A 12,217-nucleotide genomic window follows, 5' to 3' on the forward strand; every position below is an offset into this window, starting at 1 on the left:
CTCTCTCTCTCTCTCTCTCTCTCTCTCCCCCCCCCTCTTCTTCCTCTGCCCCACCCCCACCTCTTAAAAAAAAAAAGATTGGCGATGCAATGAGATCCAAACCTTGCCTAAGTCCCTATATCCTTGGAAGTTCCATCCAAACCAAATTTTTGAGGGTAGTTCCAATCTACTCAGAATTCCAACTATTTTGTGAGCAATAGAATAGAGTCATCCAAAGGGATGGGAAGACCAGGGCGACCCGGTCGAGTAGACTCATTACAAGAACCGGGATCCTCAAAGTGATTTCAGGTCACACTGCAGACACCTGAGGTGGCAGTTTTCAGGCTGTAAGCAAGGCAAAGACCACCTCCGAAAACATGCTCTCACTCAGGCATGGGGTAAATTCGGAGAAGTTTGCTTCTTAAGACTGCTAATATGAACCTTGCCGTTCAAAATGGGCCAGGAAAATGGGTTTCTGCCACTCGACTTCACCAACTCAGCAAATAACCCTTCAAACCAAATCCCTCTCCCTGAATGTAGATCTGAAGACTGACAGAAAGAACAGCAAAAAGAGCCCCTTTGACCTCCCCCGCTCTAATGCTCACATTCAAATGACCTGAACTCCCAGCCCTGGAATGCAGACGGAATTAAGGAAACCTGGCACGGCCACGGCCAGGGAAACATAAATGAGGCTGAAGAGGCTGCTCCCCTCCCCTCCCCCACCCCTATGACTCATTTTCCCCCAAGAAACAGGAGGTTCAATAAACACCAGATTCTGTTGGCAACCACGAAGCACGGTTGCTCCGTCCTCTGGGGAGAGAGCAAAACACCATCCATCAAAGCCCGGCTACGTACCTAGACCGGCTGTTGTTTGTTCCAGGCGGCATGTCAGTCCTTCTGGGGAGCGCCAGGACCCAGCCCTGCTGAGCGGTGCTGCATGCTAAGTCCCGGAGGCCACTGCGCTAGCCCAGGGAGCCGGGCTGCCGACTTAACTACTTGTGTGCTGACTCACACCCCGGGCAGAACGCACCCCAGCTGAGCCTGTTTGTGGAAAAACCCGGCACCAGCCCTGGGAGATCACACCTGGAGCTCGTCACTTTGCACCGTGCACACACACACACACACACACACACACACACACACACGCTCGGGCACACCTGCTTCTCCTGTTTGATTTGGAAAAGAGTACATTTTGTCTCCACCGCCCCCACCACCCAGCACCCAGTGGAGACTCGGCAGGACAGATCCCCCCGGAGATGTGAGTTTGGGTCATTTTGAATGTAGGAGTTAAGTTCTGGACCAGGGGATGGCCCACTTGTCTAGAAAGGTTGTAACTACATAAAGAAATTGATAGTAGGCATTTAAAGTTGGGAGTTTAGGGAAGCAAATAAAGCAGTGTTTCCATTGTCCCCCAGGGGCCTTCCCAGGACAAAACCAAACGTCCTGCAGTATGGCCTCTGTGCTAGTCTCCGTGGCTTCTAGAATCCCTAGGGAAAAAGTGTGTTCTTCCCACTGTTTGGGCCCAGGTATCAGCGGCAGGGAAAAGAAAGCAAAGACTTTGAATGTTCGATCTGTTCTTGGAAGTCGGCGACATTCCACCCATGTCCCCACACAGCAAGCCCAAAAGCCTCGACTTCTTAAAGCTGGGGCCTCTTCTCCAGTGATTCTCGGTTGGGACCCTTGGAGCAGCAGCTATGGGGACGGAAACTTGCCTCTTGGCCCAGGGCCAGTCCCTGGCTTTCTCCAGGTGTCTCGGAGTCCACCCTGGGACTCCTGGAGGTAGGAGTTGGGTGCAAGGCAGGGAGGAGGGTGGGGTGGGGCCGGTGGATTGTTGAAGGCAGGCAGGAGATGAACAAACAGCCACGTGGGGAGCTGGGCCAGGACTTAGCACAGCTTCCGTCTGCAGCCCACTGACCTGGGCGGCCAAGTTGCCGGCTGAGGTTTATGAGCTACGAATTGGGCTCCAAGGCTCCAGGGCCTCCCTTGCCTAAAGTGCATCTACCTTGGGGGGCCTCTGAGCTGCAGCGTAGGGAGTGCATATCCACTGGGGCACAGAACACAGCATGCAGACTGAATGTGTAATAATAATAATAATAATAATAATAATAGTGTTAATAATAGCAGCGGGCTCTGTGTTGAATGCTTCCCGACGGCCAGCAAATGTGCTGAATGCTGTACATACAGATGCTCTGTAGCAAGGACCGCTAGCTCTTCCGCAAACTCTGTGTTCCTCGCTCCGCCCTGGTGTCCCCTGCCATCGGGAGTGGCCATTAACTGAGGTCTGGCCAATGGAGAGGGAGCAGAAGTGACCTGCATCAATGTGTCCTTGGCCCATAACGCCTTCCCACGTGAGCTCCTCCAGACTGCAGCACAGATTTGGAGGGAGGTATCCGCAGTGACCTTGGATGTCACAGAAAGAAGAAGGTGGAAAACCTCCGTCAGCCTGAATGACCACATAGAGCTGCTGACCTTTGCAATTACTTTTAAATTATGGGGGGAAAAATGGGTACAAAGCTAAAAATGTGTTTTTCAAAATTCCCTTAGGGATACGTAAGCAAACCGGTTTAAACACCGCCTGTCTACAGAATAAAGACTAGACTCCTAAACCAGGTATTCGCACTCACCTAGACAAGCCTTTGCATTTGGCTTTGACATTTCTCCTTGTCAGTCTCCCACTTGGGTACATGGGTCTCTTGATGGTTCCTAAACATACCTGCCCTGTCCTACCCCTGCTCAAACTTTCATCCTCAAAATACTTTCCCAATTACTCCCCCCACCCCCCACCCCCGCTTAACTGAGTCATACCTCCCTGAGGCAGCTCACAAACACAGCTGCAAATTCTTTGACCTTCCATTGGTGGAAAAGTGGGGATCTGTGTCATCTCCCCCCAAAAGCTGGGTGGACTTGTGACTGCCCATAAAAACCAGAGAACACGGAAACTCTGCCATGTGACTTCTGAGTCTGGGTCACAAAGGCCATGTGTCACTTCTATGTTTCCTGGAGCACTCGCTCTTGAAACTGCTCAAAAAACAAAATTCAACTGAGTACATTTTAAAGATCTTACTGGCTTGATTCCGTGACTCATGTAATGGGCAGCATCCCATGTGGCAGAGAAAGTAGCTCCGTGTAATGTCATTACATAATAATGAATGAATATGTGAATCAGGAAGGACGCTACCCATGTAGCAGGAGGCGTATCTCTAACTGTAAGGTAGAGAACTAGGGTCTGGGGCAGGTGGCGCTGCCTACCTGGTTCTGCTCTTTCTGGGCACCACACCCTTGACTGTAATGGTCAGATAGTACTTCTGCAGCCCAGCATTTACTCATGTGTTTCTTAAATGCCTACTATTCGCCAAGCCCACTCTTTTAGGCCAAAACAAAGTCTTAAGCATCTTCCCAGGATGCTTCCATTCTAAATAGGAGGAGACAGACAAAAAATAAAATTAAATGTGATCTGTTAGGTGATACATGCTAAGAAGAAGAAGAAAGCAAAATAAGAGGTGAGCGAAGGTTGTTGAACATGGTGTAATCAGAGAAGCCCTCTCTGATAGGCACTTGAAGGAAGTGGGAGAAAGGACAAGCCGTGTTTATGCCCGAGGAAAAGCATTCCTGGAAAAAGGAGGGGCACACGTAAAGATCCCCAGATAAGAATGTGCTTGCTGGGTGGAAGAAGGAGCAGATGGCCAGGGTGGCCTGAGCAGAGAGGCCAAGACAGGAGCAGCTGATGTGGGGCCAAGACGCGTGGGGTGGACGTGCAGGGGATGGCAGTCGGGAAGGGCTGAAGGACTTTTGACGTTGCTGTGTCATGGATGGGACGTCATCAGACATCTATGGGCAGAGCGGTGGCACGATCTGGCCTCTGGAGAGCTTTCCAGTGTATCTGTCTCCCTGGTTCCATCGGGAACACACGCTGCAGAGAAGCGGGTCGAGAAGCAGACAAGGTAGAGGCTTTCACGACACCCAACCAAGAGCCGTGGACGAAGGGCTGGAGATGGAGATGATGCGAAGCGGTCCGAACAGGGGTGTGTCTGAAGGCAGAGCCAACAGGATTTCCTGTCGGACTTACAAGGGTGGGAGAAAGATGGGAGGCAAGAGTGATTTCACCGCCTTCTGGGCTGAAGACCCGGTAGAGCGCCATCGACCTTGGCTGAGACAGGGAACCGTATGAGAGACGTGGATTTGGTTAAAGAGAACCAAGCCTTGGGTTTTTCTGCAAAACATCTCTGGAGACATTCTTTAGCTCAGGACCTTATGAACACGGCTTGCTGAGATTGGCTGGGGAGTGAGCCACCATCTGCAAAGTCAGTGACAGGAGAAAATATATTCCAAAGGGTGATGGCTTTTCAGTGGCACAGAGTGGACACTTTTTCTTTTGATGGTTATGTAGTGGCTTTGATGTGAATTAGAAATGTAAATTATAGAGTGAGGCTAAAGACATTTTTTTTAAAGGAACTCACTGAAGGGAAAATGCTAATTAAAAATAGTACAAATGATAAATAGTTATGGGGAAAAATCATGTCAGCTATGCACTAATGGATGAACTTTGGGAAATACTGGTATACGATTTAATATCCAATTAATGTAAGTATCGCTAGAGGTCAGTTTCCGAGAAGAGAAGCTTTAGCTATTGACTCTGTTCTGATTTGTCCAAATTTTTCTTCATCTACAGTTGGCTAATGGTCTTCCAGTCTCCATGATCCACACCGCCCACCCCCGCCGCCCCGCTACATTTTTATTTCCACCTGAGGTCCACTTAGCAGTGGTGCGTCCTAAACCAAAAACCTGAAATTGCATTTGTAGCTGATTCTCCCTCTGTGTTCATATGTAATTGTTCAAAGTGTATTCTAATTGGAGGTCTTACAATTGGATGGATGTCTCCACGGGAATACGCTTTCCCTCACAAACCCTGCACAAGGCCACTTGACACCTTGATCCCCCCATGTGGGGCCAGCTGAGCACTGCAGGCAGCTCTGCGCAGGGACCCAGCAGGTGGCCCCCTCTGGGTCTAACCCTAGTGACACGGGTGATCTTTGGTGCTCCCGCTGACGGTGCTCCGTGGGAAGCATCCCTTCCTGCGTAGGGTGGAAACTGGAAAGACATTATCCCCTAAGCCCCAGAACATGAGCCCCCTTAATACACGGAAGCCCTTTACGTTCCACCCCCAGAACGGCCCTAGGAAGTAGCTACCATCATTCGACCCACTTCACAAATAAAACAACAGCCAAGGCCCGAGTAGACACACGTCCAAAGTCACACGGCTTATTTCCTGGCCTACCCCGTTTCGGCTGGTCCCATGGGGACCAGGGGCGTGCGGCGGGGCGACTCTGTGACAGTGGGTGTCTCCCTCCTGCTCACCGTGCACCCCAGGACATGCCGAGGGACACTCGGTGGAGGCTCAGCTAACGCGACGGCTCGGCCTTGCACAACCACCTGGGCAAGCGGAGCGGGATTTAGAGAGACTATGGGAGCAAAACCCGCGTGGACGGAGTGGCTGCAGGAGGAGGTGGGGGGCCTGGGGAGACTGGGAGAGGGCAAGGGGCTTTCCCAAGGGGAAGTCTGACTTCGTTTTTGTGGGGCACTCCTTACACGTTTGGTGGGATGCGCCAGTGAACTCAACTGGGCCTCAACTGTTAGGTTTGCACTTGTAATTTTGATCGCGTGTGGTATGGCCCGTTTCCCCGAGGCTGCCGCGTTACAGGTCACGCTGTTCCTCCACCTGGAGGCCAGTCACTAACCTATATCCGGTTTGTGGGAATTATTCTGTATGCGCTTTTCTGTACGTATGTGATACTTCAGTAGTTTATAAAAATATTTTTACTCTATACATTTTTTAAGTTAAATTTTGTCCATTAACGTATGGTGCAATGTTGGTTTCCGGAGTAGAATTCAGTGATTCATCACTTCCATACGACACCCAGTGCTCATCTCAAAAATACGGAACACTGCATGACTTTTCCCGTCATCCTGGCTCGGGGGCCATCCTAATCTTCTCTGTACCGTTCCAACTTTTAGTGTATGTGCTGCCGAAGTGAGCACAACTCTATACGTTTTTTTTAAAAGAATCTCTGATTCAGGGCGCCTGGGTGGCTCAGTGGGTTACGCATATGCCTTTGGTTCAGGTCATGATCCCGGGGTCCTGGGATCGAGCCCCGCATCGGGCTCCCTGCTCCACGGGGAGCCTGCCTCTCTGCCTCTCCTCTGCCCCCCGCCCCCGCTTGTGCTCTCTCTCTGTGTATCAAATGAATAAAATCTTTAAAAAATTAAATAAAAAAATAAAAGAATCTCTGATTCAAACTGTCTTAAATAACAAGGAATGTTATTAGGTCACATAACTCCAAGGAAGGCAGCCCTGCAGCTGGTGACACCAAGGTCTAATTTGTCACAGATGACCCTGTTCCTTCCCATGTGTCAGCTCTGTCCTCAGGGCTGCAGACGTCTGGGCATCTTATCTAGACACAACCTTGCCCAAAGGAAGGGTTTGTTTCTTTGTTTTGTTTTTACCGGGGGGGGGGGTCTCTTTTTAAGAGCAAGGAAAATTTCCTAGAAGCAGGACTGGTCATTTCTTATAAAATTAAACACGCATTAACCTTATGACCCAGTCCCACACCTGGGCAGCATTTACCCATGAGAGATGACAACATATAAACCCAAGTACATGCACAGGTGCACACATTTATGCACGCATGCGCACACATACACGCACACACATACACAGAAAAAAGCCTACTAGAACATTGTAAGCTGCTTTATTCATAATATCCACAACTTGGAAACTGTCCAGGTATCAATCTATAGAAGAGTGGGTACACTCACTGTGCTACATTTATTCAATGGAATACTAGTTGCTAATAAAAAGGAATGGGTTATCAACACACACAGAAACATGGATGAATCTAAACATATTATGCAGAATGAAATAAGCAGATGCAGAGAGAACATACATAGTATATGGTGGGGGAAAAATCAGTAGTGGAAAACAAGGGTAGGTATAGGAGATGTTTGCCTCTGGGAGTTACCATAGGGTAGGAGGCTGGCCAAGACTGATGGGGAAGGGCTAGAAAGGAGATGGTAATGTTCTGTATCATGACAGGTGTTTGGGTTACAAAGGTGTGTGCATTTGTCAAAACAACAAATATACACTTAAGATTTATGTATTCACCTATAAATTTTACCTCAAAAAAAAATCTGGGAACAAATTTTGAATTTTAGTGATATGAATGCTGAAGTATTTCAGAAGTGTCTGCAATTTACTTTGAAATGCATTCAAAAACTAACTGATAGATGGGGAGAGGAGCAAGGTGGCGGAGGAGTAGGAGACCTAAATTTCGTCTGGTCCCAAAAATTCAGCTACATAGGGATCAAACCATTCTGAACACCTACGAACTCAACAGGAGGTCGAAGAAAAGACTACCAGCAACTCTCTGAACAGAAAAGCGACCAATTTCTGCAAGAGTCACAGTCTACCCCTTCATAGTAGTTAACCTTATTTTTGGTATATATATATATATATATATATATATATATATATATATATATTCTCTCTTTAAAGTTTTGGGATACAGTTTCTTCTAACAGATCAAAATATACCCTAAATCTCTAGTGTATGGCTTTGTTTTAGTCTCTTGCTTGTTCCCTTTTTTTCCTTTTTTTTTTTAATCTTCATTCTTTTTTCAAACAACTTCTTATCAATTCCTTTTATAAAATCTTTTATAATTTTCATCTTTACAGTCATATTCCAACCCTTCGTCATATTAACCCTTATTTTTGTACATAAGTAAGTTTTTCTTTCTTTAAAATTTTGGGAGGCACTTTCTTCTAACAGACAAAAATACGCCCAAAATCTAGTGTGTGGCACTGATCTATGCACCAGCCTGATCATATGTGATCATATTCTGTTTTTGTTTTGTTTTTGTTTTTATCTTTTTCTTTTCTTTTTTCTTTCTTTTCCCTTTCTTCTCCCCCGGTTTCAGGTCTCTTCTGATTTGTTTAGTGTATATTTTCTGGGGACATTGTTACCCTGTTTGCATTTTGTTCTTCCATTCATCTATTCTCCTCTGGACAAAATGACAAGACAGAAAAAATCACCTCAAAAAAAAAGAACAAGAGGCAGTACTGACCGCCAGGGACCTAACCAATACGGACATTAGTAAGATGTCAGAACTAGAGTTCAGAGTGATGATTTTGAAGATACTAGCTGGGCTTGAAAAAGAATGGAAGATATTAGAGAAACCCTTTCTGGAGAAATAAAAGAAATAAAATCTAACCAAGTCGAAATCAAAAAGGCTATTAATGAGGTGCAATCCAAAATGGGGGCTCTAACTGCTAGGATAAATGAGGCAGACGAGAGAATTAGCAATAGAGAAGACCAAATGATGGAAAATAAAGAAGCTGAGAAAAAGAGAGATAAACAATTACTGGATCATGAGGGCAGAGTTCGAGAGCTAAGTGATACCATAAGACGAAAGAACATTAGAATAATTGGGATCCCAGAAGAAGAAGAAAGAGAGAGAGGGACAGAAGGTATATTGGAGCAAATTTGGGGAAGGAAACGGGCATCAAAATGCAGGAGGCACAGAGAAGCCCCCTCAAAATCAATAAAAATAGGTCAACACCCTGACGTCTAATAGGTAAAACTTACGAGTCCCAGACACAAAGAGAAAATCCTGAAAGCTCACCTCAGAAGAAGAGATCTGTAACCTACAATGGTAGAAACATTAGATTGGCAACAGACCTATCCACAGAGACCTGGCAGGCCAGAAAGGACTGGCAGGATATTTTCAGAGCACTAAACGAGAAAAATATGCAGCCAAGAATACTATATCCAGCCAGGCTGTCATTGAAAATAGAAGGAGAGAACAAAACCTTCGAGGACATACAAAAAGGAAAGGAATTTGCAAACACGAAACCAGCCGTACAAGAAATATTGAAAGGGGTGCTCTAAGCAAAGAGAGAGCCTAAAAGCAGCATAGACCAGAAAGGAACACAGACAATATACAGTCACAGTCACCTTACAGGCAATACAATGGCACTAAATTCCTATCTTTCAGTAGTTACCCTGAATGTAAATGGGCTAAATGTCCCAATCAGAAGACACAGGCTATCAGATTGGATAAAAAAACAAGACCCATCGATATGCTGTCTGCAAGAGACTCATTTTAGACCCAAAGACACCCCCAGATTGAAAGTGAGGGGGTGGAAAACCATTTACCATGCTAATGGACACCAAAAGAAAGCTGGGTGGCAATCCTTATATCAGACAAATTAGATTTTAAACCAAAGACTATAATAAGGAATGAGGAAGGACACTATATCCTACTTAAAGGGTCTATCCAACAAGAAGATCTAACAATTGTAAATATCTATGCCCCTAACATGGCAGCAGCCAATGATATAAGGCAACTAATAACAAAAGCAAAGAAACACATCGACAACAATACAATAATAGTGGGGGACTTTAACACCCCCCTCACTGAAATGGACAGATCATCTAAGCAAAAGATCAACAAGGAAATAAAGACTTTAAATGACACACTGGACCAAATGGACTTCACAGACATATTCAGAACATTCCATCCCAAAGCAACGGAATACACATTCTTCTCTAGTGCCCATGGAACATTCTCCAGAATTGATCACATCCTAGGTCACAAATCAGGTCTCAACTGGTACCAAGAGATTGGGATCATTCCCTGCATATTTTCAGACCACAATGCTTTGAAACTAGAACTCCATCACAAGAGGAAAGTCGGAAAGAACTCAAACACATGGAGGCTAAAGAGCATCCTACTAAAGAATGAATGGGTCAACCAGGAAATTAAAGAAGAATTAAAAAAATTCATGGAAACAAATGAAAATGAAGACACAACTGTTCAAAATCTTTGGGATGCAGCAAAGGCAGTCCTGAGAGGAAAGTATAGAGCAACACAAGGCTTTGTCAAGAAACAAGAAAGGTCTCAAATACACAACCTAACCCTACACCTAAAGGAGCTGGAGAAAGAACAGCAAATAAAGCCTAACCCAACAAGAGAAGAGAAATAATAAAGATCAGAGCACAAATCAATGAAAGAGAAACCAAAAGAACAGTAGAACAGATCCACAAAACTAGGAGCTGGTTCTTTGAAAGAATTAACAAGATGGATAAACCCCTGTCCAGACGTATCAAAAAGGAAAGAGAAATGACCCAAATCAACAAAATCATGAATGAAAGAGGAGAGATCACAACCAACACCAAAGAAATACAAACAATTATAAGAACACATTATGAGCAACTCTATGCCAGCAAATTAGATAACCTGGAAGAAATGGGTGCATTCCTAGAGATGTATCCACTACCAAAACTGAACCAGGAAGAAATAGTAAACCTGAACAGACCTATAACCACTAAGGAAATTGAGGGAGTAATCAAAAATCTCCCAACAAACAAAAGCCCAGGGCCAGACGGCTTCCCAGGGGAATTCTACCAAACATTTCAAGAAGAATTAATACCTCTTTTCTGAAACTGTTCCAAAAAATAGAAATGGAAGGAAAACCTCCAAACTCATTTTATGAGGCCACCATTACCTTGATCCCCAAACCAAAGACCCCATCAAAAAGGAGGATTACAGACCAATATCCCTGATGAACATGGATGCAAAAATTCTCACCAAAATACTAGCCAATAGGATCCAACAGTACATTAAAAGGATTATTCACCACGACCAAGTGGGATTTATCCATGGGTGGCAAATCAATCAATGTATACAATACATTAATAAAGGAAAGAACAAGAACCATATGATACTCTCAATAGATGCAGAAAAAGCATTTGGCAAAGTAGCTGTACTTTCTTGATCAAAACTCTTCAGAGTATACGGATAGAGGGTACCTACCTCAATATCATAAAAGCCATCTATGAAAAACCCACAGCGAATATCGTTCTCAATGGGGAAAAACGGAGAGCTGTTCCCCTAAGGTCAGGAACGCGGCAGGGATGTCCACTCTCACCACTGCTATTCAACATAGTATTAGAAGTCCTAGCCACAGCAATCAGACAACAAAAAGAAATCAAAGGCATCCAAATCGGCAAAGAGGAAGTCAAACTCTCACTCTTTGCAAATGATATGATACTGTATGTGGAAAACCCAAAAGACTCCACCCCAAAACTGCTAGAACTCATACAGGAATTCAGTCAAGTGGCAGGATATAAAATCAATGCACAGAAATCAGTGGCAGTCCTATACACCACCACGAAGACAGAAGAGAGAGAAATTAAGGAGTCGATCCCATTTACAACTGCACCCAAAACCATAAGATACCTAGGAATAAATCTAACCAAAGAGGCAAAGGATCTGTACTCAGAAAACTATAAAATATTCATGAAAGAAATTGAGGAAGACACAAAGAAATGGAAAAACGTTCCATGCTCATGGATTGCAAGAACAAATATTGTGAAGATGTCAATGCTACCTAGAGCCACCTACACATTCAATGCAATCCCCATCAAAATACCATCCACTTTTTTTTCAAAGAAATGGAACACATAATCCTAAAACTTGTATGGAACCAGAAGAGACCCCGAATAGCCAGAGGAATGTTGAAAAAGAAAAGCAAAGTCGGCGGCATCACAATTCCGGACTTCCAGCTCTATTACAAAGCTGTCATCATCAAGACAGTATGGTACTGGCACAAAAACAGATACATCGATCAATCGAACAGAATCGAGAGCCCAGAAATGGACCCTCAACTCTATGGTCAACTCATCTTCGACAAAGCAGGAAAGAATGTCCAATGGCAAAAAGACAGTCTCTTCAACAAATGGTGTTGGGAAAATTGGATAGCCACATGCAGAAGAATGAAACTGGACCATTTCCTCACACCACACAGAAAAATAGACTCCAAATGGTTGAAAGACCTAAACGTGAGACAGGAGTCCATTAAAGTCCTAAAGGAGAACACAGGCAGCAACCTCTTCCACCTCAGCCGCAGCAACTTCTTCCTGGAAACATCGCCAAAGGCAAGGGAAGCCAGGGCAAAACTGAACTATTGGGACTTCATCAAGATAAAAAGCTTTTGCACAGCAACAGAAACAGTCCACAAAACCAAAAGACAACCGACAGAATGGGAGAAGATATTTGCAAATGACATTATCAGACAGGCTAGTATCCAAAATTTGTAAAGAACTTCTTAAACTCAACACCCAAAGAACAAATGATCCAATCAAGAAACGGGCAGAAGACATGAACAGACATTTTTCCAAAGA

At 44.9% G+C, this 12,217-nt stretch overlaps 1 protein-coding gene and 1 non-coding gene across 3 annotated transcripts in view; both read right to left on the reverse strand.

Moving 5' to 3' along the window:
* ASAH2 (N-acylsphingosine amidohydrolase 2) overlaps window positions 1–12,217 on the reverse strand; it is a 117,273-nt gene that overhangs the window by 99,362 nt on the left and 5,694 nt on the right. Inside the window, exon 1 of one of the 2 annotated variants that reach the window (XM_073878943.1) lies at window positions 835–872. The exons of the other annotated variant lie outside the window; for it this stretch is intronic. The gene's annotated coding sequence lies outside the window, so the exon portion shown is untranslated. Of the gene's footprint in view, window positions 1–834; window positions 873–12,217 lie in introns of those variants that run through there. 2 annotated transcript variants of the gene reach the window in all.
* On the reverse strand, window positions 5,908–6,015 carry LOC112808066 (U6 spliceosomal RNA). Its single transcript, XR_003204254.1, has one exon. It is a non-coding gene; the product is annotated as a U6 spliceosomal RNA (small nuclear RNA).

Source organism: Callorhinus ursinus, unplaced genomic scaffold (genome assembly GCF_003265705.2).
Source record: "Callorhinus ursinus isolate GAN/ISIS: 27379988/994484 unplaced genomic scaffold, GSC_fseal_2.0 scaffold32, whole genome shotgun sequence".
In the NCBI taxonomy this organism is placed as follows: domain Eukaryota; kingdom Metazoa; phylum Chordata; class Mammalia; order Carnivora; family Otariidae; genus Callorhinus; species Callorhinus ursinus.